General features: G+C 46.9%; 1 pseudogene; it reads right to left on the bottom strand.

Annotated features, from left to right (window-relative positions):
* Positions 1-1,620: 1,620 nt before the first annotated feature.
* LOC149329176 (uncharacterized) overlaps positions 1,621-26,013 on the bottom strand; it is a 39,036-nt pseudogene continuing 14,643 nt past the window's right edge.

Raw genomic sequence — 26,013 nt, 5'->3', positions numbered from 1 at the left:
TCGCCGCTTCCACCGTGCTAGCGCGAGGTGCCCACTGCAGTCCAGGGAACAATATGGCAGCGCCCAGGGAGCCCTTTTTGGAAAGGTCTATAGCACCTAAAAGTTGTGGCAAGAGCAGTTATACATAAAAGACGGTAGCCTAAACATCGGTCCTTGCTTGGGCAAGAAGAGCGACGCATCTAGCAGCTCAGCCTTCTCAGCATTGAGGAGGGGCTGAGGTTACTTTAAATAAGAGATATCTTGCCAAAAGTCTATTTGTCTAAAGCGTTTGAAAGCCCTATCCAATAAAACGTGCGGTCATCACCTGATAATAAAGAAGGGTGCAATGGTTTTTTGAATGTGGACAGTTCTGGGAAGTGTCGTCTTTCTGTCTCCGATCTCGGGCACATGATTGATATGTGCACAACTGAGATGTGAGATCCACATCTCGCCCACTGTTGTGCCGGTGTAGCGTTTAAAAGATGTGAATGTGTGATGTATGTATATCCTATCCTCAGTCTGCAGATAGCACCTTCTTTGAATCAATTTTGTTCATCTCTGGCATATCTTCCAATGCTTGGTTTTATCGTGTGTGGTTTGTTTTCTATTTGTCCCAATCCTGCAGGCATTCTTTGCGGAGTGCACTCCTAATATGAGGCCTGAGTATGGTGTGGAAGTTGGTTTACATGAATAAGACTCAGTTTGGCAGCTGACGCAGCAAGGCTATCTGCTTCCTCATTTCCTTCTATGCCAAAGTGACCTAGTACCCAGCATAATGTAATATTGAGGTTCAGTGGGCATGCAGCCATAAGGCATTTCAAGAGGGAATTCATAACAGGGTTTTTACAGGGTCTCCCGGAGGACAGGGCCATAACCGCACTTAAAGGATCTGAATAAATAACAGACGTTGGGATGTTCTTTTGTAGGATGGATCTGACAGCCAACAGGATACCATGACATTCTGGATTAAATATTCTTGTGTGTCTATTCATTGTTCTCGTTTCGGAAGATTGACAGCTGTAAACTGCACTTGCAACTGAAGAAGTCTTGGAGGCATCAGTGTAAAACTCCGTGCACCAATACTTTGCTTGTTGGGGCATGAAGTGCTGTTTTATGCCTATTGGCAACCCATGGTTGCCAGCCTCACGAAAAAAAAAGTATCAGTCAACTGGAACTTTAGACGGTTCAATTAAGAGCCACAGATTTTATGGAAAAGATCGGAGGAGGCCCGTCGAGTGCAAACTATGGTTCGCTTGGCATGGAATGACCCCTTTGAAACCTGCCACGCTTAGGTTTGCAGGTGTAAAATTCAATGTGTTTGAAGGTGGTTGATAATTTAAACTCGCTTACGTTATTTATGTTAAGATCAAAAACTCATGAAGCAATTAAGGTTTCATAGCTAATGAGTACATTCCATGGTAGAAGGCAGGGATATATGTGCGGCAAAACAAGGCTATAACAGCCTTTGCTGCAATATGCAAGTGCATCAAAATAACTGCGCCTTTTATAACGAAAGAAAATTCTGCCTTACAAAAAATGCTACTTGATCACTCAGAGTCCGAGTTTTATGATTCACTGCAAAACACAAAAACAGTTTTATTTCACACTCAATCTGCTCACAACAAAAGTGATGCGCACAGGTCAGTCGATATAAACAACAGTCAAGATCCACTTTAAATTTCTTGAGGTGAAGTTTCTTCCACAAACACCACTGGCCTTCAGGCATTTGCACGAAATCAACTCCAGTGTTATCCTAAGCTCGTCTTGATGCACATAGCCGTCACGTGCAAGGTCACACAGATTAAACGACCCTTCGGTATGATAAAAAGGCTCGTTCGATGAACCTATGGGCCTTCGTATATATGCGCATAAAGGAGAGGGTTTAAATTCGGGCTGCCGTTTTGTCCATTCCTTCGGGTGCACCACACTAACCCTAAATCTGTGTTGAAATGGCCATTGAACTACGTCGTCCATGCTGCCCTTGTGTAGCTGCAGCCCCAAATAAAGCAACAGATCCTGGTTGTTTTACTGAGCACAACCGCAGGAGACACGCGGTAGCCACACAGGTATAATAGGCGGCGGATCCTAGCGCCACAGCTGTATCGTGGAGCAGTTGAATGTTTCTGATAAAAAAAATTGCACTGTGATGCTCTGTTTTCAGTCTGACGAATGAGTCTGTTCAATTGGCCCAATGCCCTTCTGTTCGCATTTTTCGCTATCCTTAGCTTCATTGATGGCTGTAGCAAGCCCTGAATAGCAGTCGTGCCTCTGTGCCGTTGCTTTTTCAAATTCACCTTTTATTTCTTCTCCTAATGATCTTATTCTCCTCGAGAGAGTGTCGGCTACCTCACTTCTAGCGATCAAGGATCCTTCTATTTGCTCTGGTGCGGTTATTTGGAGAAAGCTTCCGTTTATAGTGCCGTGGCCTTCTCGGGCTCCTTCAGAGGGTTCCTGCTTTATAGCTTTACTGACAGCGTTTACATTTTGCGAGATCTTGTTCAGTTGGTCGGCTCGTGCATTGCCATCGCTAAGCAATTGCTCCAGAAGTGGCCTCATTTCGGCTGTGTGCTGATCTAGGGCTCTGCTCAGAGCTGTCAAAAGTGATTCGTCATGATGCCCAGTCTGCCCACCGTGTTCTGAAGGTGGACGAATTGTGTGATCTGAACAGCCAGATCTGAGGTGCGCGCACACCTTGCGGCAAAGAACAGACGCCGAACACTTTGGGCAGTGAACAGAGTGGTGTCCACAGTCGTGCTGGAAGTGTTCGGCGATGTCTGAAGCAGCCATTACAGCAGTGCAACCGTTCTCTTCATTCCAGCATCTGACCTGCATTCAAAGCGGTAAATGTTAGTTATTGAAATTACTAAAGGTGCAAGCGAGAAGAATAATGAAACATCAAGATGGGATGGCCTTGTCACCCCCGGTATATGGCTTCGATTATTCAAATTAAAATATAAACAAAAACGTCTCCTCCACGCTTGTATAGGGCAGGAGGAAGATGCCGAACTGAAAATGACTCAAGTTATATAAAAATGACTCAAGACAGCCGCAAAAAATTAATAAAATGTGGGCTCACAATCAGAATCTTGACTGGAAGAGAAGGAATCATAAGTGGAATTTTAGCACATTTCCTCTGCAACGCTAAAATTGATCGCCCCTAATTTTCATCCTAAAGAGTTACCGTAGGGGCACGACGCGGTTCCATTAATCTCTTCAGCAGCCTGAGGTCCTCTTTGCAGATCACTCCACAGATATGAAAACTTCTTTATTACATTATTTTGTCGTCTATCTCATCTTATTTTTTTTTTAACACACAAGGCGTCCTTTCAGCCAAGTGGAACAAACCTTCCTCACCGGTCCCAGTGGTTGAGGAGTAGCAGTTCGAGTCACGGACTCGCATCTCGATCATTTTTTCGTTCTTCCAGGCACTACGTAATGGTGGTGGGATTGCATCACCACAAAGTAGACCCATGAGGAAATGTTAGCAACGTCATCACTGTTTCACTGCGTCATTGTTGTCTGTGGTTTGAATTACCCGCATGAGGTTGTGCTTGCTTTTGACGTCAAGACCCTATCGACCAATCCCGATTTTCTCGACATGCCATTGCCGATGGCCGGTTCTCCGCTGAATACGGCAGTTCTCAAGTGCGAACGCTTTAGAGACTGCATTTTTCAGGCTTGTGTTCAGGTTTTATGCTTTGCATTGGCAAGGAGTCCGATCGACGAGCCTTCAAATTTGGCATATTGCGCAACCATGGAGCTACTGCTCTACTGATAGTCGGGTTCAGCCGACTGAGTGCTAAATATTAGACAGCTTTAGCATGGCGTGTAGTGGGAGCCCGCACGCAGCCAATGCGCTTCCGCAAGTCGCTTTGACGGCGCCAGATGGCGCCAGGTACCGGGCAGCATTAAAGCCCCTAAAAAAACTAAAGTAGCGACAGGACGCCCTCCCTTTTCTCTCTTCCTCCCGCGCGCGCCGGCCGAACGACTTTTGTTTTCTTTGTGATTTCATGTGACTGCGGTGGCGACCTCTAGCCCGCTCCGAAGGAACTAAAGCCCCTTTTCAATTGGTTGCGCTGAATTCCCGTACTTGCCGAGTTCTTCTCTATGTCTCCGCATTAACCATGCGTTCCGCTGCATAAATACATCGGTGACTTAGGAGAAACATTTGCATGCTTCACTGAATCGTCTAAAGGCAAAAATGAGCACGCATAGATGAATTGTTTTGGTAGAGCCTCACGCGCACCGCGTCCGGGTGCGCCGGGCTTTATGCGGCGTGCCAAGTTTGATATCGAGGGTGGGGCGTGCATTGAACGTGACCGTGAATCACGAGGCCGTAGAAGGAATTTGCGGTGATCTGTTTTGGTGAAGAGGAGTATGCAAACAGAACGACCGTCCCCGCCGGAACGCTGGACGTGCTACAACGGATGCACAGGTTTGACATCCGAAAAGACACCTGCAAGTAAAGGCATTCTAAATGCCCGTAGTTCATCCGATCTTCTAGTGGCTTTTGGTTTTAGTCTGCTGCAGTGTATCGCGGACCAGGTAAGACGCTTGAGGGAGTGCTCGAAATACGGTATGAAGGCCACGCTACGTGTGCACTTATCTGTGCCTCCCCTGTTCTCCCGCGTGCATGAACTGTAACGATATAGACTCCCGCATCAAAATTTTCTTTGGAATAGTTACTTAGTAAGGAGAAAACCTACCTCGCAAATATCCTTGGCCTGCCAGCAATGGGTTAATAAATTTCTACGTAAATGTTCCATCGCCATCAGTCATTTAGTGAGAAGCAAAACCTGCCTCGCTTTTACATCTGTCCGATAATCTTCCACATTCGTATAGTCGCTATACATAGGTTGCACGTGTCGTCACTTCCGCCCACATCAAGCGCTTGCGGCCATGCTGCCGAACCATTCGGCCGTCCCCGCCCGTCCGCCCTGCGATGCCTGGCCACTCCTCGGACATTTTGGATTATTTTCTTATCTTTCAGGCGCGATGCCTACTCCACAGAGGAATGAACCATTCAGTGCAGGCTACTAGTCTGAATTTATTCGATCGGCGCGCGTACGCTACGCAGACAAAGTGAAAATTTGCGATGATACAGATCCGCACACGCTGCAACCGGGAGTCGACGCGAAGACGGGCGTTGATGTGTTCCTTGAAGTGGCCCACGGGGGATGTCGTGTACTCTTGCCAGCTTTGGGAAGTTGGAAGAAATGAAAGCCTTCGAATCAATGGAGGCACACAATGATTTCTACAGCAGGTGGGTGAGAAGCCTGTCTGCGATGCGCAAGCAACGAGACGAGAAGCTTGGCCTCGGCACGCCGCTTTCTCTGCCGTCATTGCTCGCTACGGTCGTGGCGATCTGAGCCGGCTTGCCTAGTGCTCTAGCTAAGATGCAGCGACACGGGACCCAGTCTCGGTTTGTGTTCAGACAAATCCGATGGCGTCAATCAAAACAGCAACTTTCAAGAGTGTAGTCATTGCTTCCCACGTTTTCGTAAACATTTAGTCGACGACACAAGCCTCTTACTTGTCACAAAGTGCAGTCCGCGCACAAGTAAATTTGGGTTGACGGGTTCCAAATCGTCGCGCATAATGCGAGCCAGCCGCAGCTCGCGCAGATTCGTACTCAGTCATGGAGCGCTCGCACTTGCATGCCTACGATTATCTTACGAATGCAGATGAAGTTCGTGTTAAATGGCTTCTTTCACCTGGAGCAGTCGCTACGATCGTAGCAGCCAAGGGTGGCACACAAAACCATACCGAATCTAATGATGGACGAGAATCGACACGTTGCGAGCTAACATAGGCAGCGGAAAGCTAGAGGCGGTCTGGCGGTGGTTCGGCAGCATGGCCGACTCGCAACCAACGGCCACCGGATGTGACGTCGGTGCAAGCTGTATATTACAGCACTGCACGGGCCTTAATTATTCACGCGTCCCGAGCCCGTGAACCTTTTTCGTTACGCGCCCCAGCCCGGCCCGATTTTTTCGATATAGGCCCGAACCCGGCCCGGCCCGCGAGGTAGACTTGCCCGGCTCAGGCTCGGAAACAGCCCGAGTACTAAATGGACATCGGCAAAGCCAAAGCCTTTTGTTATACTGATCTCATTAAAACAAAAGAAGCGGCTACAAAGCTTTTAAAAATGGAGATAATGGAGGCGTCACTGTGGGCAACGTTAACAAAAAAAAAAAAACAAATGTTTTAGCATTAATAAAAGAGGTTATCACAGATTTGCTCGCATTCGTAGCCTCCTCCGAATTAGTTCGGCGTCAAGGGGAAGCGAGAACGCGGAAGTGCTGTTACAAAGTATGTGACAGGAAACGCGCTACCCACTTACGATGGCCACTATCACGCATACCCACAGCTACTGGTCATATTTCGAGAGTAAACGCAATCCAGCGCGCGCTAGCTGGTGTTTCCACCAACGGTGCTACGGTGCCTTGACGATGCATATCGGCGCGATAATTCTTTGTCTTTTTCTGTAATATATATATACATATATATATATATATATATATATATATATATATATATATATATATATATATATATATATATATATATATATATATATATATAATATACACGCACGCACGTGCGCACGCGCGCGACTGCAGAATGCAACGCGTGCGCTTTACGATTTCAGAGCGCAGTTTGATCTGCGCTCATAGTACTCATGTATGTCTAACTGCGGCATGCGCTCAAATTTAAGGAACTTCACTCTACAGTTAGACGTGTGCCTCGCGTCACTTACACGCTTGCGTGCGTGCAATCACGATGCGCTCAACTCCAGCGCCCTTATGTCGAGCTTACTGCGGCCATACGCTCGATCGCGAACAAAACACTGCACAGCGTAGCTTGAAAAAGAAAGGAAAACTCAGCAGCTATTGAAAGCCCCTCACTTAACTCGCAAAGTCTGGTCGATGGCGTTGCGTTAAAATTCGGACGGCCAATTCTGTGTAACCAAACCTTCCTCCGGCCCGCGTCGGTTTTCGATGATGGGATCGCGAAGAACCGCTTTCCACCGTCGTGACGGTTCCTGCACCCGAAGGCGCAGCAGCCCGTCACGCCGCACAGATAGACGGCTTGAAGTTAGGTGACTGACACACGTTCCGAGCAAAACAAAAGCCGATGTTCTTCACAGCAAGCAATAGCTCAGTGTCCGCAACGACGCCTGCCGAACCTACGCTGCGCGGTTGGAGCGGACGATATGGCGTGTGCGGCCGCGAAAAGCGCGGGTTTAAAGGACTTTTGCGCGCGAAACCCTCGACCAATGGGAAGAGGCGACGGGCGCAGGAGAGGGAGAGGCGGCGCTCTGCAAAGGTTGTCACTGCGCATGTACTTAACTAATCAGAGCATTGAGTTCAGCAGTTTTGCTTTGTATTTTTTGTTGACATTAGAAAAAAATGTCTCTTTCTACGCCATGCTGCCGAACCACCGTCAGCCCTGCCTCTAGCTTACCGCTGGCTATGGTAGCTCGCATAGTTTGGTTCTCGTCCATCTGTAGATTCAGTATGGTTTTGTGCGCCACCCTTTGCTGCTCCAACCGTAACGACATCTCCAGGTGAAACAAGAGGCCGATTAACACGAACTTCGTCTGCATTCATCAGGTAATCGTAGGCATGCAAGTGCGAGCTCTCCATGATCGACTCAGTACGAATCTGCGCGAGCTGTGGCTGGCTCGCATTAAGCGCGATAATTTGGACCTCGATAACTGTAATCTCCTTTTCTGCGGAGCACACTGAGCAGGTAAGAGGCTTGTGTCGTCAACTAAATGTCAGCGAAAACATGGGAAGCAACGGTTGCACCCTGAATTGAACGTTGCTGTTTTCATTGACCCCATCCGATTTGTCTGACAACACAAACCTAGACTGAGACCCGCGTCGCTACATCCTAACTACAGCTCAAGGCAAGCCGGTTCGGATCGCCACGACCGCAGCGAGCAATGGCGGCAGAGAAAGCGGCGTGCCGAGGCCGAGCTTTTCGTCTCGTAGGCGCATCACAGACAGGCTTCTGTAGAACTCGTTGAGTGCCTCCATTGATTAGAAGGCTTTCATCCCTCCCAATATCACAAAGCTGGAAAGAGAACATGATATCCCCCTGGGCCACTTCAGGGAACACACCAACGCCCATCGTCGCTAATTTTCACTTTGTGTGCGTAGCGTACGCGCGCCGATTGAATAAGTACAGAGAAGTAGCCTGCGCTGAATGGTTCTTTCCTCTGTGGGGTAGGCATCGCGCCCGAAAGATAAGAAAGTAATCCAAAGCGTCCGAGGAGTGGTCGGGCACCGCAGGGCGGAAAAAGCCGAATGGCTCGGCAGCATGGCCGCAAGCGCTTGATGGGGGCGCTGTCGACACGTGCAAGCTATATCTACACAGCGAAATCTCGTCTCTTCATGCGGTGGACACTCCTCCGACGATAACAGGAGCTCGCATATCCTTTTCGGAATACACCGATTTGAAGCGAAAAGCTTCACTGGGCCAGTCAATACCGAGGCGAGCGTGGCCCCGTCGTCAGAAAAAGCCACAGGTGCGCTTGCGCCAACTGCGTGACGTCACAGGAGAGGCGCAGGTGGTCGGAGCCGCCGCTGCCGTGACTCTGCAACAACCGCGTGACGTCACAGGAGGCGCATGCCGCCGCGGTTCTGCCGGTTTAGCCATGCCTCACCGAGGCTTTTCGCTTCTGATATCCGGGCTTAAACGAGCTAAGCCCCAGCCAATTTTTTTACCTCCTTTATTTTTTAATTTTCCCAGGCTCGGGCGCAGTCCTGCACCCACCCCATACAAAGAGAAAAGCCACACACACATTATCATCATCATCAGTAGACCAAGGAGGTTTCATCCTTACAGAACACTGACCGAGTGGTCGGCTCGGTTCGTGTGTGTGCGTGCGTTTATGTGCGTGCGTACACGGATGGGCCACTTTCTCAATTGCTTTTATTTCTGTGCGTCTTCTTTTCTCCCTTTTCACTTTTTCTTCTCTTACCACTTGGGGACGCCAAAACGTTGCCTGCCCACTACAAGGCGACTATAATAGAATCATCGTTATTATCATCATCATACTCGCAGCCTTTTCCTGTTTTCCTGGATGACTTATTGGGGCCCACAGCATTGCTCTTTACATGGCGGTAAATTGTATTAATCATCGAATGAAAAACTCTTACAAGAAAATTGCCGTCGATTACGTTACTTCCTTATGCGAAATTTGAGCGCAGCTCATCAGCTATTTCAGCTTTTCGATAGAATGAGGCCAAGAATTGGAGCAAGACATGTATATAAAATAAAAACGTTATTTCTCACACATAATCTTTCTTCAAGAAAAACTCTACTAACGATTCCTTTATATCACTACCGCCACGTAGCTTAAAGCACGATTGAGGTGTCCGTTGTTCCAAGAGGGCACTTATGCGCCGTCCTTTCTTCTTTCACTCCCACCTTCCTCCCTTCCCCTACGGCGTTGTTCAGGTGTCCACCGAGATATGCGAGACAGATACTGCGCCGTTTGCTTTGTTCAAACCAATTTACCAATTATTATCCCTCTGCTTTCTAAGCTCCCGCTCCATTGGTTTCTGAGCTTAAAGTGCGCCTAAGGTGGCCACTGTTGATCACAGCGGACAACGGTGACGGCGACGCCGCGACACGCAGAAACGGGCGGCGAAAAGCTGCGCTCTAAAATCTAGTTCACTACACTAAAACCAAGGGTCGGTGCCATCCTCGCTTACCTCTCTTTCGGCGATATCATCGAAGGAGGATTCCTCCCAGTCGACGTCGATTTCCAGGATCCAGCGTCCGTCCAGAGGGCATATGATACTACCGGCAACGTCTGCGCACTGGTCGTAGCACGACCCGCACAACACGTGCATGCAGGGAAGCATTGACAGCGTCTTGGGAATCAGCCCACAGGCACTGCACACTTGATCTAAGGGTATCGGGGCGACGAACTTCAAGGGTTTCCGATCTCGTCGGCCGCAGAATCCGACCAGCGTGTGGACGTAACTTTTCATAGCGATGCTTTCTGCGTCCGCTCAGTGCCGAGCGCTCAACGAGTCTGCTGTACCCGAGGCGGCAGGACATGCCTTCTTAAGTGTTCACTCTTCCTCCCTTCACTCTCGCTCTCCTTCACCCTCTACGTCACCTTTTTTTATGGTGACAGCAGTATTCAGGAAGAAAAGGAGGAAGGAACGAGGGAAAGAGTGAATATGCTGAAAAGGAGAAAGAGCTGGGCGCAAGGCATGAACACAAAAAACACCCTCTCAAGCAGAAGAACAGCAAAGGGATGGGGTAGAGGTAGCAAAAGAGGGCAAAAAAAAGGTGCCTGAGGAGCAGCAGCCCGAGCAGGGATTGAGCAGGGGTGGCATAGAAACAGGGACAAATGCTGGGCGGGTACCGGGCGCGTGGATGTCAAAGAAAGTCTCTAGCACGGCCTCGTCAAGAGTGAGGGGGAGGAAGAGATTAGTTACGGTGCGTCCTTGGTCAGTTTAGCGCTCGCAGGGATTTGAGGGAAGTGGGGTTGTTCGCAGCAGTTTCTGGAGGGCACCACCTTCGCCTATGCTCGTCTGTTGAAGGCCGACCGAGGCTTGCAAGGAAGACAGCTGGACCCTCTCCCCCCTCTTTCCCCTGTCCCTTCTTCTATCCTCTCACATCTTTCCTTTTACTTCTACACACTGCCTGCTATCCTTTATCTCGGCTGCCCCAGCTCAGGTGCTTCCAGCCGCGATAGCAGATGCGGGGGCAGCAAACATTCTTTTATCTTCCATATGCTCGCGGGCGCACAAAAGTATTGTTGCCGCTCGCTGTGAGTCATGGCTGGAATTCCGCGACGTTCAAAGAGTGGATAAACTTGTCTCAGGGGCTGTCACAATAGTTCTCTGAACATCAACGGCCAAGGAATGCCCATGGAATTCTACAGATTTCCTGGACATGTGCTGCATTCTTGGGGACAAAAAAATTAATATTTTAAAATTGTAACGTACAGTAATGGAAATATTGAAGGTAATGGTCCACCCTTTCTATATGTAGCTAAATCTTAAAAATTTGTCATCGCTCGTATCGAGCAGTTGACGATAGGAAAAACGTTAATACGGGGAAAAAAATGCAAGCCTATCGATGGGAGATTGCTGCAATGAAATCTTCCAGTATATGAAAAAAAAAATGCGGTCGTATTGTTTTCTATCCAAAAATGTTTTTGACCGGAATTGTAGGGTATGAAATGGATGAGAACGAGAAACGGCAGGCCTGGATAACTGCTGTGGGGAGGGTGCAGTAAGCTTTTTCTGTTGCTAAAGATGTTTTGTATGTTGCACGCGTAATATTATTTCTGAGCAGTTTTTGCTGTAATTCACTAAGTATGCAGTGTTTAGTAAAGCTCGCTCTAAGGAAACTAATTTTTTTTTGCCATTTCTTATTTTGGAGGCTGACAACAACAGCTAGCGGCGTTATGGAGACGCGTGTGAGGCAAGGTCAGTGATCGCGTCAATGTTTCGACTTGTAACGCCTGGCTCAATTTTCGAAGTTGCTTTTCATGTAAAAAATTTCTAAAAATAAAAATAATCAAAATGTTTGCTTGCATATGAATGAGCGTTTGCATATGAGCAATGGATATGCAAATTAATTGTTTTGGGGATGAGCGTGCACTGTAATCGGCATTAAAATAAATATGCCAACCGCTTATCTCCGTTGCAGCGATTGACCAAACTAGAGCATTTTTTTCTCTTAGCCGTATATAGCAAGCAGCTGGTAGGCGCATTTCGTGCGTGTTTTCATTTTTCTCTTCAGCCTCGCGTGTCGCCTTAAGGCCACTTTATATTAAGTTAAAATAAAAATTATTTCCATTATTATTCAGCGAAACACGTAACAAAATCCTTATTATTTGGCCAACAAACCTGCATGCAGCGAACTGCTCAGCCACTCAACGAAATTAGGTATTTATTTATTTATTTATTTATTAGTACCTCACAGGCCCCGAAGAGTATTGGGTGAGGGGGGCAAATCGAAAAAAAGGTATATACAGATGGAAAAAACCGTAATATCGCTACAAGAACGCGGTACAAGTCAAATACAAGACAGGAACACGAAATTTATACAAAACGGAGAAAATAACATCAGACACGAATATAGAGGGGGGAAAAAAAGCGAAACACGAACATGAGAAAAAAAAAAGCAACCAGGGGTAACAGAATGGTAAATGGGAAAACAACGTTAAGAACAAATGAAACTGTTGTACATTTCGAACATCACTATGGCAATAAATGTATACATAGATGTTTTTTAAACTCACCAGGGTCAATGAAAGAGATTATGTTGTCAGGAAGATCATTCCAGAGTTTTATTGCTCTAGGTAATGCAGAGGAATTAAACGACAGGGTCTTCCCATATATCCGGTTGAAGCTGAGTTGATTGTGTAAGCGTTGTGAAGAGCGGAAAGGTGATGCCAGAGGTAACAACGAAGGACGGGTGTGAACATATTTATGGAACAAACACAGCAGTGAAAGTATCTTACGAAGAAGGCTGCGCCAAAAAAAAAGGTATTTACCTCGAATTACATGTCTTAAATGATCTCGTCATTTACTTGCGATACACATTTCGGCGTTACGGTACCGGCTTTTTCGTCAACAATCTGCTTCACGGAGTGGGCCTGATCCACTAGCAGTTCTTTTTTTCAAGTTTGCGCAGCGAAAAAAATAATTAACTGTCCACTATTTCTTTTAACCTACATCTCAGAGCGTACTGCTGCGACAGAAAGAAATGCGAATAGCGCGGTGCCTAGGCGCTCCGCTGTTGGAGTTTATTTTCGTCACGCTTATACTTGGCTCGCAACACAAATACGCCAGAGACATCCGTGATACAATAATGTACCACTCTAGCGTCTTTTTGTTACTACAGAGATAAAAACGCATTAAAGGTAAATTCCCACTACGCAGCGCGTGGGCGCCGTGCTGTTCGCGTTTCTTTCTCGCGCCCCTGTACATTTTACTAATCCTCTGAAGCTCGTCAGCGTTCAAGCACGAGGGGAAAAAGCCAACAAAACTCTCCACTGCACAAAGAAATTTGGAGGCTGGCCAACACGTGCAAAGTACGCGCAGAACTGGCTTTTTTTCAGGAGAAAGCACGCTGCTCGCGCAGCTACTCAATGGGAGGGGTGATCGGTTTACCCGGTCAAAAATGCGGAGTCGGCCGGAGAGGGCGCATTTCACTGGCGTCCGCAGCGCCCCCCCCTGCGAAGCTGCGGGCGCTGCCATCTTGCATCTTTCTCTGCTCTACCATGCATCCATGTTTTGACCGACATAGTTTCCTCGGTCAACAGATTGTTTTCTATGTAAAAAACCTGAAATAGTAGATCACGTGTTTTTAGATTGTTGGGATGCGGTTTTTTTCTGGGATGTGCTTCAAAGAACATTAAAGAAAGATTTACCGCTACACCCGCATGGCATCAGAGTTCTTACAGGTAGGAAAACAGGACATCCCTTATGACACTATTATGCTCCTTGGCCTCCATAGTTCATGGAAAACAAGGACGCAATTCAACAATGCAGAAGTAGTTGTGAGATCTCCACTCGAGCATTTCATTGAAGGTGTCATACGTCTGAGGGAAGTGTATCAGGCACTACCTGATCAGCCAATTTGGTTAAATGTGTTGGATGACTTGGTTGTACTGAAAAAATTTTAACCTGCCGTGTCAGTGAAAGTGTTGCTGACAAGTTTTACTTCTTTGTACCTTTTGTGAAAATGCAATAAAGAAAAAAAATCTTTCTCTGCTCTACTTTCTTTTTCTTTTCCTTTAGTTTGTGAATAATCAAGCCACTTTTTTTGTATTTATGTAAATTATCATGTCATCTTTTTTTTCTTTTTTTTCGTGCTTGGCACCCTCATTGATATTCGTCAATAAAAGAAGCTCACCGAGGATTCATCATCCCTCTGTGCTCGTTGAGCCCTTCGGTTACAATGCTACCGTGCCCTACTTTATTTTTCTCATTGGGTTTCTGCACCAAATTCGAGTTTTGGCCACATGGGCCCTGTTCTTTTATTTTTTATTGGTTTAAGTCTGTTGATGCTACGCAGGTGCAAGCTATTTCTCATTCCGTTTTAATTTTCCCGTTACTTTCGATTTTAGCATGGAATGAGACTCCGACTGGGGCGCTGCCATCTTGCATACGCAGCACCGTCTATGATCTGGGCGATATCGTTGCCGTGTTGGAATGTGGGATTACGTGCAGCTGTGCATTCGCATGTGGGTCAACTGCAGCTGTTCTCTTTCTAGCGTGCTTTAATGTCGGTGCTGCAGTGCACATGACGCGAAAAATGATTGCATGAGGTTGTTGAGTCAAGCTCGCTGAGACATGTTTGGAGCTTCAGCTAGCAACGAAGCTGCGATAGCTTGTCGACTCTCAACAGTGTGCTGGTTGTGCCTGATGTTAGCATTGGAGGTTATTGATGACTCTTTGTAAAGGCATTTGCGTTGAATGGCTTCCTAGATCGTTATATTCCATTGTGCACAGCGCAAAAAAAGCATGACAGGCCAGCGGTGTCGTTAGAGATGGACATTCGCTCTGCTTAGGGTCTTCCGTTTGTGATCGAATTCATGCGCGCGCATGGGTCGCCATCCGACTTTCACCTCAGCAAAAGTGGATTTGAAGGTACAATTTTTCGCTCGAAACGAAATGATCGTCATCATGGTCAAAAACTTTTTAACAACGAGAGGGGTTTAGAGCACGCTTGGTGCTCTAAACTCCTCTGTTTAAGGAACCTCGGGCTATGAGGTTGGCGGCTTCATTTCCAGGATTCCAGGAACCAAGAATAAAAATGGAAATAAGGACCCTTTATTTACATTTTATTTGTACAAAAAATTTTGTGCGCTTTGTGGCTGAAAAATAAAGGACAGCAGGCAGTGTGTAGGAGTGAAATGAAAGAGAGTGTTGTGGGAGGGATACTGATTTCGGTACCAGGGTCGTCGGCTGAGATATCCCGCTGCGGCGTGTCCAGGAAGGTCAAAGCAGCTGGCCGGGCATTTCACGAGCGGGGTTAGTGGTGTTTATTACTCAGTTCGGGGAAGGGGCTTTGTTCCGCCCTCGGACACCTCCCACAAGGTGGCGGGTCGGCGCTCCTTGTCAAGGCAAAAAAGGGATAATCGCCTGGTTGGCGTCGCTGTGTCCCATAGTGGGATAAAGACATGAAGAGGTGGCTCTGTGCCGCCCCGACGAGGTTGTTGGCCACCGTGACCGCAGGGGAATGGCACCGCCGCCACCGCCGACGTCGCCCCGACGGCGCTAAGGCAAGACAACGGTGGGGGGACATCAGGACTGCAGGTGTGAAGGCCTGAAAAAAAAAACAGTGCAATATTGCAAAAAAAAAACGTTTTTTGCGGTTTTTTTTTTCAGACGAGAAAAAATGGAAAGAGACATGGAAAAATTTACAGTGGAATTTCAAAGTTTCATGATTGCTTGCTTTCAGTTTAGGTTTTTGTTTTTGCTTTGAAAACCATTACAGCGTGCATCGTTGAACGATTGGAGAGCAGTCGTCATCGCCGGTGCGATGTAGTGCTTTTAAAACGTTCGTGCTGTGAGTACGCGGGTTGGAGGCCAGGTCACATATAAGATCCAGGCTTGACTTAAAAACAGGTTTGGTTTGGTTTGGTTTATGGGGTTTAACGTCCCAAAGCGACTAATACCCGTGCGACACGGACAGATTTAATGCCATTAAGTGCTTACTGCCTTAAGTTTTAATGGCATTCGTGCGGTGCCACACGCACAAATTTAATGGCATTAGCCTTACTGCCATTCGCGACCTACTGAGTTCGCCACAACTCATTCGCCCGTGCAATGCCTACTCTCGTGCCCATTCCACACGCAGAACAGTATGCAGCTGTTAGTAGCAACTTCCTAACCAGTAGGAAATAGTTAATTCTTAACTTTCAGTCAGATGAGGCAACTATACTGCATTTTCGATGCGAAGAGCGCCATTTTTATCAGCCTTATTGACAGGTACTCTCGACTTCGGGGCTGACATGCGAGTCTATGGCTACTTTTTCGACTTGTAAAGCAGGAACAGCCGTATTTTCTGAAAATCGATTTTATATTACATTTGAATAACATTTCCCATATATTGTGCTCATTAGCAATGTTCATATTCAGATGAAACTTTTAACTACCTTGCAAGCGTTATCGTCATCGTCACTTTCGATAATGGCATTAAATGTGGACGTGTAGCACCAACTCCGAAAATAATGGCATTAACAAACTTAAGGCCTTAAGCATTTACTGCCATTTCTTGTGAGCGTGTGGCACGGGTATAAGGCTATGAGAGACGCCGTAGTGGAGGGCTCCGGAAATATCGACCACGTGGGGTTCTTTAATATGCACTGACATCGCACAGTACACGGGCCTTTGAAATTTCTCCTCCAAAGAAATTCAACCGCTTGAACTCACGCCTTAAGTAGAACAAAATGGCTGCAAATTCTACTGTGCTACACACATGACATAAATTACATAGGCTGCTGTGAACGTAAGCGGTTTTAGGCAAATACAAGCCTAGCTTCTTGATTTCCAACGCAGCAGAGTACGGGACAACCGCAGGAATTTTGTCAAAGACAGAGGTCTTCAGCGAAGCACGTGGCCCCATCTACCTGGTGGCAAGGCCTTTGCACCAACCAGCCGCTAACTCGTCTGGCTTGCCGACTGCTTGCCGGCCACCATCATCCGCCAGCTGCAAACGAAACTGGTCACGTTTCGGAAACATCCATACAAGGATTCGCAACAGGCTTTCAGGGGAACGCGTTCGAAAGCTTGTGTATGTGCAGTCGAACCAAGCTGCGGACAAAGCTTCAATCCGTGCTGCTGCGCATAGTACTGTAGCGACACTGACTATGAGTCTTTCCCTTTCTCGGTGCGGTAAAACAAGAAGTTCGTTCCAGAAATATGATATTTATATCTCCATATACGCCTGATGACAAATCATTCTTTATCTTCTCGGTGCAGTAGAACAAGAAGTTCGTTTCACAATATGACATCTACAACTGAATATTCCGCTGAACTTCGGAGCATTATTATTTATCGTTGTGCTCTTGCAAACAAATCTGTTTTCGTCACGCTTTGAAAAATTTCCAGTTTTTCATGAAAAAAACGGGAAAAAAAGTAACTAAATACGTTACTCGTTACACTAAAAAAAAAAACGCGTTACCGCCCTACGTTACCTACCAAAAAGGTAACGCGTTACCGTTACCGTTACCGAAAAAAGTATCGCACGTTACTTTGCCGTTACTCTATGACCATAAATTTTATTCAGTGTGTCCTCGCTGTAAGAACTCAAGATAACAATTTTATAAATCTCATACTTCATAGAATTCCAACTTCACAAAGAAAGAACACTTGCTTCTGGGCTATTTGGTTTTGGTTGATATTTGAATAGGTTTTAGGCGCAAAAAACAGACGAGACACATAGGAATTAGGTAATAGGACGCAGGGCCATCGCCGAAACAGGACGATGGCGCTTCGTCCTGTTACCTTCCTATGTGTCTCGTCTGTTTTTTACGCCTAAAACCTTGTCAAATATGTTCACAACGAAAACAGCCGAACTCAACAAATTTACAGGAATTCTGGTGTGCTTCTGCTTACGAAATTACGCGGAAATCGTGTAGCAATAAAGAAATGCTTAAATGTCAGTTCCAGAAAAAATATATTTGCGCACGAAAACAATTTTTTTTTACTTGAACCTGCATAATTATCGCAAAATGCGAGTGTTTATGTCAAGGTGTTCAAGGTCAGCTTTGCTCGCAATAACCAGAAACGTAGCCGCAGTTGCAGATAGAAACAGCCGGTTGACTGCAATCCCCTTTTCTGTGCTGTACCATTGTACTCTTTCCACGACTCTCTTGGGGCCATCTTGAAATGAACTGGCGACATTCCTGAGTTGGTGAGTGGTTTGGGGACGGAGGCAAGTGTGTGACTGCGTGTTCGTGGTTTTTTTTTTTTTTTTAGTTGAGTGCGTCGTCAAGGACAGGTGTTTTTTGGCATGCACGCTAGCCGCAACACGGGTCGTCGAAAACACCTGTAGATTTTGTTTATTTGAAAAATCATTTTCGGCGTTTTTCTTTTTTCTTTCCGCCTCTTTTTCAAAAAGAGGCGGAGGCGGGCATTTGGAATAAAAAGTAGCTAGTAACGTGACACCTCACGTTGCCGGAAAATGTTAACGTAAGTACGTTACCCGTTACAGTTCCGAAATGGTAACGAGTACGTTACTCAGTTTCCGAAAAAAGTAAAGCGTTACCGGCAACACTGTGGGGGAGCCTCGATCGGTTGCACATGTAGCGAGCTGCATACGCGAAACTGCTCGCCCTACACCTTCTGTGGAGTACGGGGTCCACTGAGTAAGGCACTGGCGAGCCCTGAGCTCCGCCTACTTGTTTGTGTATTGCCAATGCACTCTTATTGGTTGGAATTACGCGCGAGCAGGAATAGTAAACTGCCGACCAACTGCCGAAGGTTTTGAAACCAGCCGAAAACAAAGAAGTTGAAAGAGCGCGCCGAGTCTCAATCTTAGCCTTTCTTTTAAACCACATTTTTCTTAAACTGCCTTCTATTTCATTCCAGTCCTTAATAAACCAGTTCTGTTTGTTAAGTTGGAATTACTGCCCCAACCGGCAACGTGTCGCCGGACGGGCGGACGAAGACCGGAAATGTTCATTGTACTACTAACCGCCGTGTATGCGACCACCGGCCAACGTGCCATCATCGTTCGTCGATCGCGACGAGCCTGCGACCAGCCCAAACAGGCCACCCTACGTCGGAAGTTAAGTGTAGTTGTCGCATCCGAGGAGGACGCAATGGTTCCCACTGGATCTCGAGTTCGTTGTCTTAGCGCTAAATCCAAAAAAGAGCAAAAACATGGTAAAAAATCTCTGCCTCTCCCGTAACCGAGAGTAGAGTAAGCATGAAATGTTTACGGGCCTAATGTCATCTCGGTGGACACCCGAACCGCACCGTACAGGAAGGGAGGAACGCCACCACCCGTTCAGCGCGATGCCTTGCCATTTGGTTTTTTGAGGAAAGGAAATGGCGCAGTAATTCTCTGCCATCTCGGTGGACACCCGAACCGCACCGTAAAGCAAGGGAGGAACGCCACCACCCGTTCGGCGCGATGCCTTGCCCTTTGAACGCAGCGCTTCTCCCCGGGGCCCCTGTGCACCTGCGCAGCTTTGCTTCGATGCGCGAATCCCCTAAGAGATCACGTACGACAACGAAGTGTACGTGGCATTTATGTGCTTTTTGCAGGCGTTATTAGAAATCGGAAATTATAATTGCGTGCATTATCATACGCACAGCGCGACTGATATCTTGATAAACATTGAGAAGGCACTGGCAGCAGTTATTTTTTGTGACTCGTTTGGAGACCAACCGTTGCTTGCATGCCGGTCGCGTAGGAGGGCTTAGAGAGTCTCGTTAAATCTCGTTAAGTCTCGTACGGTGCCCGGATGTTCTCGTTTCAGAGCCCGGATGACTGGAATTCAGTGCCCGGATGACTCGATTTCAGTGCCCGGATGACTCGATTTCAGTGCCCGGATGACTCGATTTCAGTGCCCGGATGACTCGATTTCAGTGCCCGGATGAGTGGATTTCAGTGCCCGGATGAGTGGATTTCAGTGCCCGGATGATGGCTCTCGGTCTCGGCGTGACGTCACCACACTGCCGACAACGGGGGCTAAAAGCATTTCATGCTTAAAATGCGTCAAGCGCCCAGCTAGCGCACTGAAAACATGGCGCAGAGGAGGAAGCATGAAGGAAGGCAGTCGGAGCGCCGCCGAAGAGCGAGGTGCGAGGCTTAGACGGAACACGGTGCGCATATTCTGAGTAATTAATGTCAACGCTCTGGTAAAATCATATCCAAGTCGTTGAATAATTAAGGAGAATGTAAACAGGAAAGTAAACAGAGTATAACGCTTTACAGAATCTGTACAGAGTGAGTCAATAGTTTCTAGGTCGCACTGTCAGGTTTTCTGCAGTTTATTATGACACTTAATACGTGTGTAAAGCTACCAAGGCTTCCAGACGTGAGAATGATGCCTCTCCTAACACATACACTTATTTCGAGGTTCAGGGATGGTGTTGTAGACGTTCCAGTACGCAGCTTAAAAACTAACTCCGTAGCCTGGGGACTTTTGACCAGGGGAAGGGGGGAGGTGTACATTGTATAGGAAAGCCTACTGGGAGTACTATTGGGTCAAAAGTCTGTGAACCATGCGTCCCTCAAACGAAGCCTATAGCTTTATTGTTAGCCAGCAGCTGGAGACCACACTTGTGGAGATGAATGAACAAAGCTTTGACTTTCACCTCCCCAAGCGGGCTCTTTAGCCCCCGGCTAAATGTCACGTGTTCCTCAAACCATTTGCCGCTTTCGTTTGAGGAACACGTGGTTCACAGACTTTTTTCCCCGACTGTACATATGCTTTCATAGCATGTATGCATAGCAGATATCTGAAAATATATTCACGTGAATAGTGAACAACCAACCTGTCATTATCATAGACACGTGTCCAACTCTCCTTTGTTAGTAAGGCACGCTGTTCAATTTGTCTTATGGCAATAGCTGACTCAGGTACCTTGTAAGCCTTCTTGAGCATTTCTGCTTTTTTTTCCTAATTGGCAGAGCGAAAACAAATTCCCCGCATGTGGCAAGCGCTGCTTTTTCAGTGGCACTTCTTTTGCTGCTTCCCAGATGCGATAGCTATTTATGTAGCTTGTTGTTTTTTGCAAGAACAACTTTTATTAGCGGTTATCTTGTCACTATAACATTTTTTTTAGCCTCAAGATGTTGCACGATGGTTCTGGCATAAATGCGGCAAGCAGGTGCCGCGACAATTTTTCATTGTGAAGGTAGACACAACGGAGAAAGAGTGTAGCGTCTTTTAAGTTCCCAGGTATGATTTAATTTAGGACGGTGCATTTGTGAAGTTCCTGGCGAATCTATGCCGCTCTGAAGTAGCAAACCTCGCATCAAATCATTTGGAGCTTGCGGTGACTGCAGACTCAACCACCAAAAACAAAGTCTGCAGTAGCTTAGCTTGCGTGCTAATTTACAACTTATTTTGTGGCATATGCGTGTAGCCTTGGGCAGTGAAGCTCGCTTTTTAAACCCACCTTTCTCCTTCGCACATAGAACGAGAGCCGTCTCCATCTCCAGCCTTCGAATCGTCAACAGCGGCAGCGCTAGGCCTATAGTTGATTGCGTATCATAGGATAGTGCAGGCTCTCAGAAGATGGAGACGCGCAAAGATGGACGCACCAGCGCCTAGTGTGTTCATCTTTGTGTCTTCGTCTTGAGCGCCCTTTTACGGCCTTATAAAATCGTCAACCTTAAACCCTTGCTAGGCATCCCAAAATTTCTTTTGCCATACTCGGTGGTGTTCCATGAGCGAAGTCATGCGCTCTGATGTTACCAAGTAAGTAGTCAGGAGCAAAGACCGAGTCTTTGTGCAGGAACTCTGCCTCGAAGACATGATCGAAAGGTGTGGCGTCATCGCGTACGACTGTACTGAATCACCGACTTTGGACGACGCTATAATGACAAGCTCGAGGTCGCATCTGCTGCTATGAGTGCATCAATTTCTTATCCGATGATAATCATTTATCCCAAGTGCCCCGGCGAAGGTTGTCCAAAAGAAAAGGCAATCCCTTAACGAGGGAAACCGCTAAGTAAAATCCGAATCTATTACTGCCCGCAAGAGTAAGTGATGGTTTTCCGCAGACTAGGGCAGGCACGTAGCCAGCAGTATTTGTCGAGAGGGGCCCAAGTCAACGTTTCGTATCGAAGGTCAGGGACGGGGGAGTTTAGGCTAAGACGCCGCTCCACCCCCCCCCCCCCCCTCAACCCTTAGATGCATGCCTACACTATGGCTCTAAAAGTATAATCCCAATACCATAGCACTTAATGTTTGCCCTTTGTCGCTTCAAAATTGAGGTGCCATGAGACGCATGAATATGCGTCACAATATGCATATTACACAGAACGGCGAAGAGTTCGTCCACTGTCAAATGTTACCAGAGAAGTCTGTATCCTCATGATTGTACTGTAAGAATTCAGCCCCGAATTAAAAGAAACTACTTGGGACAGTCGCGATGTTTTATCTCTCGTTCTTGCTGTCACGTGTTTAAAACACGCATTACGTTTCCAACGCAACAAGCTGCTTAATACATGCAGCACAAGTATGCACAAGAGCTGTACGTTTCTTCCTTCCCAGCCGCCCGCGACCGTCTTCCGTTCCGAGACCGTTTTTTTTTTTGTCGTGTGCTGCACTCGCTCGTTGTGACGTTGCCTTGGACTCCCCCCCCCCCTTCCCCCACTTCCCCCACTTCCCTTTTTTTTCTAAACCACGTCTCCGGGATTACTCTGCTCGTGGTCCATTGAGTTCCTGGAAGGTCCTTGTCGTCAAAGCCGGCCACATTCTTGAGCGCGATGCATTCCATGGGTTCTGCCAGGTGGCTTTGGTTCTGGTGACCCTGATGCACGTGCACAAGAGATCGGCCAGTGCCCCTGTCATCTTAGCCTCTCTTTCTCCCCTTCACCTGAAAGGGAAAAGGACCTCACTAAAGAGGGGCCGAAACGACGTTGCCCCGGAGGCAGTCGTGTCGTGACTCGACAGGTGTGGCGCCCACCTGCCGCCAAAGAAAACGGGTACCTTCCGCCCTGTCCTCTCGTGGTTGCTTGGCGTACTGAGTCAGACGCACAAAACTGGATGTTCTGAATGTTTCAAGACAAAAGCCACATTTGGAGCTGTCGGAATCGATTAATACTGTTGCAACACTATTACACATTTATATTTCGATATCCTGATCCTGAACTCTAATCAGCCAATTAAGCAAACGAGGGGAGGGGAATGAGAGGCTCGTTATAAATAATTATGAGAGAAGCCAACAGCCACAGAAACCAAGGGACGTAGAGGATTTTTAATTTATTTATTTCGTGCTGTTGTTCGATTTAGAATATTACTGAATATGTTATCACTCAAAGCTAATTGATTAGAAAAGCAGAAGAAAAAACAACCACGTGCCGCCGGTGGGATCCGAACCCACGACCTCCGAATTACGCGCCCGGTGCTCTACCGCTGAGCTTCGGCGACGGCTGTCAAACCTTCTGCTTTCGGGGGTATTTATGTTTACAAATAACGGCGTTCTTAAGCGGCGGACGTAGCACGTCCTAAGTTACCGCTGATGTGACGTAGAACGCCATCGAACGGCGAGGGTGGAAGCTGTGTGAGAACCCTCTTATGCTTCCTATGGCGTCAAGGCTGCTTGAACAGAGGCCCTCGCTAAGCAATTAAGCAAACAAGGGGAGGGGAATGAGGGGCTCGTTATAAATATGAGAGAAGCCAACAGCCACAGAAACCAAGGGGCAGCCAAGTTTTATGTGGCTTATTCCCGCGCTTTTTAGGTCCTTCATAATCATTGTAACTCTGTGCTGAAAATTCCGGCATGGATGTTCAGAGACAATAGTTTACGACAATGGTTTTCAATTTTTATCATTTGACACATTTCATTTTTATTGCTGCCGTTATTTATATGTAACGGTATGCAGAAAATTGTGGCATGGATGTTCAGAGACAATATTTTACGGCAATGGCTTTCAATTTTTATCATTTGAGACATTTCATTTTTATTGCTGCCGTTATTTATTTGTTTCTTCATTTATACATTTGTATTTCTGCAGTGGTATCTTTACCCGGCTGATTTGCATCTCGTGGCAACTCAGCATGTGTTACTGTTCGTGCTCCTGTGGTTTTCGTTCAAAATTTACTAACGATTTTTAAATCTTAGTTACCTTTGTACCTTTTATTTTCCAACATCAACTTTTACCACGTGCAGTTGCGGGGTCTCTGCCTGTGCCCTTCTTAGGTACAAGAAATATTACTGTTTGTTGCCGCAATAAATTAAATTTTTCAATCGGTCCTCACTTGTCAGAAACCGCACAGATTAAAATTCGATAAAAGGAATCAGGTTAATCACAGCGCTGCTCACCGAGCGTTGAGGATACTCTAGCTTCATCCATTCTTGATAACCGTCCTTTCGTTAAATGTTCAGCTCAGGTTCACATCGACAAATTTAAAGCGGAACATTTATTTCATGAATGTTTCCACCGTTCAGGCAAATACCACAGAATTATGCGTTCCTTGAATTCCAGAAGGCTCATTAGGATGCTGAATAGTCAATCGATATAAAAAAGCTACGGGGACTCTTAACATCGCCCTAGGAGTGGAATCATCAGTTTTCTCATTTGTTGAAGCTCCTTTTGCAACTTCCGCACACGTTTGGATCAGTTCATTTGGCCATGATCGACTGCTAGCTGCAGTAGCTTGTGTACATCGCATTCTTTTTTTTCTGATTGTATGACGTCCTACCAAGGAAAAGTGCAGGCAAAAAATAACGAAGCGAATAGATGGCGGGCCACTCGTGAACTAAAGCATTCTTGTTATGTGTAACGCCTACAGCTAGGTCGCCTGAGGAACGGAAATGGCGGTTTCCTCGGGGCAGCCTTGGTACAATGCAAGAACGCTCCCCCTCAGGTACGGCGGGTCAGCGGAGGACAAGGCGGCGAGACGCGCTCGTGCGAGCGAAGTAGCAGCAGCGTCTGGAGGGAATTTGTGGACGGATCAAACTCAAGAACAATAACTGCATTGTCATTGTGCATTAGATAACGCTACGCAATGTCTAGACAAGTGAAATATGTATTTTTTTAAATAAAAGAATGTAATCGTATGTCTTAAAATTCGTGGCAGATATAACTAATACCAATGCTTGCAAGTTTTTGCGTATTCACTAAGGAAATAAAATCGCACACGATGTCTAGAACTATATCAGTCCGAAAGCAGCAAAGCAGTGCATGCCGCTGATATGGGAAACGAAAAGGCCATGAAATCAGCAAGTGGTTGGTTTGGTTGGTTTGGTTTATGGGGTTTAACGTCCCAAAGCGACTGAGGCTATGAGAGACGCCGTAGTGAAGGGCTCCGGAAATTTCGACCACCTGGGGTTCTTTAACGTACACTGACATCGCACAGTACACGGGCCTACAGGACGAATATTATAATGAATCTTTGTCGTTCAAGAACCTTTACATTTTTGTACACATGCAACGGCCAGGGGAAAATCTCAGTGACGCTATGAATCTTTGTCGTTCAAGCCCCTTTACATTTTTGTACATATGCAACGGCCAGGGGAAAATCTCAGTGTCGCAGTCCTTCGTTCCAGTGTACTGCAGCAGCAGCAGCAGCTGTCACCGGTCATGTATTGCGAGTAATTGCAGCGAAATTTTAGTCGCAACTGCGAGCAAATGAAGAAACGAGTTGTGAAAGATATACATTAGAATTGCGAAGATAAAATCGAGTATTATAAATGCGAAGATACAACTTTATAAAGGACAGAAAAGTGCCCCTGGAAACAAAGTCACAGCATGTATACACAGAACCTCGCAACAAAGTATTTAAATACACGTATGTATCCATTAAATTGGACGCGCATTCAAAATGGACTGAGGTGTACGTCATGACATGTGCGTCCGCGCAAGCCACCATAGCAAGATTACGTGATTTGTTCGCTCGATACGGCGCGCCGGAGACTGTTGTAAGTGATAACGGCACACAGTTCACCTCATCCGAGCTCCAAGCGTGCATGAAAGAGCACGCCGTTCGACAAGTTTTCACTTCTGCCTATCACCCGAGCAGCAATGGGCTGGCTGAAAGGTTTGTGCAGACGGTAAAAAATGGCTGAGGATTAACTTGGTTAAGCCTGGAGAATGCGAAGCATCATCGTGTCGCGTAATTTGGAGGCGCACAACCACAGCGACGGCGCGAGGTGGGCCCCCGTTTCACCACTGTCGTGACGTCATCGTGTCACGTGGTGTGACGTCATGTATCACGTGATTTGGAGGCGCTCAACCACAGCGACGGCGCGAGGTGGGCCCCCGTTTCTCCACTGCCGTGACGTCACCGTGTCACGTGGTGTGACGCATGTATCACGTGATTTGGAGGCGCATAACCACGGTTAAGGGCTG

Source organism: Amblyomma mixtum, chromosome 9 (genome assembly GCF_055824585.1).
Source record: "Amblyomma mixtum isolate Tamu chromosome 9, ASM5582458v1, whole genome shotgun sequence".
In the NCBI taxonomy this organism is placed as follows: domain Eukaryota; kingdom Metazoa; phylum Arthropoda; class Arachnida; order Ixodida; family Ixodidae; genus Amblyomma; species Amblyomma mixtum.
Note: the sequence above shows the minus strand (reverse complement) of the source record. Positions and strands in the feature narration are given on the sequence as shown.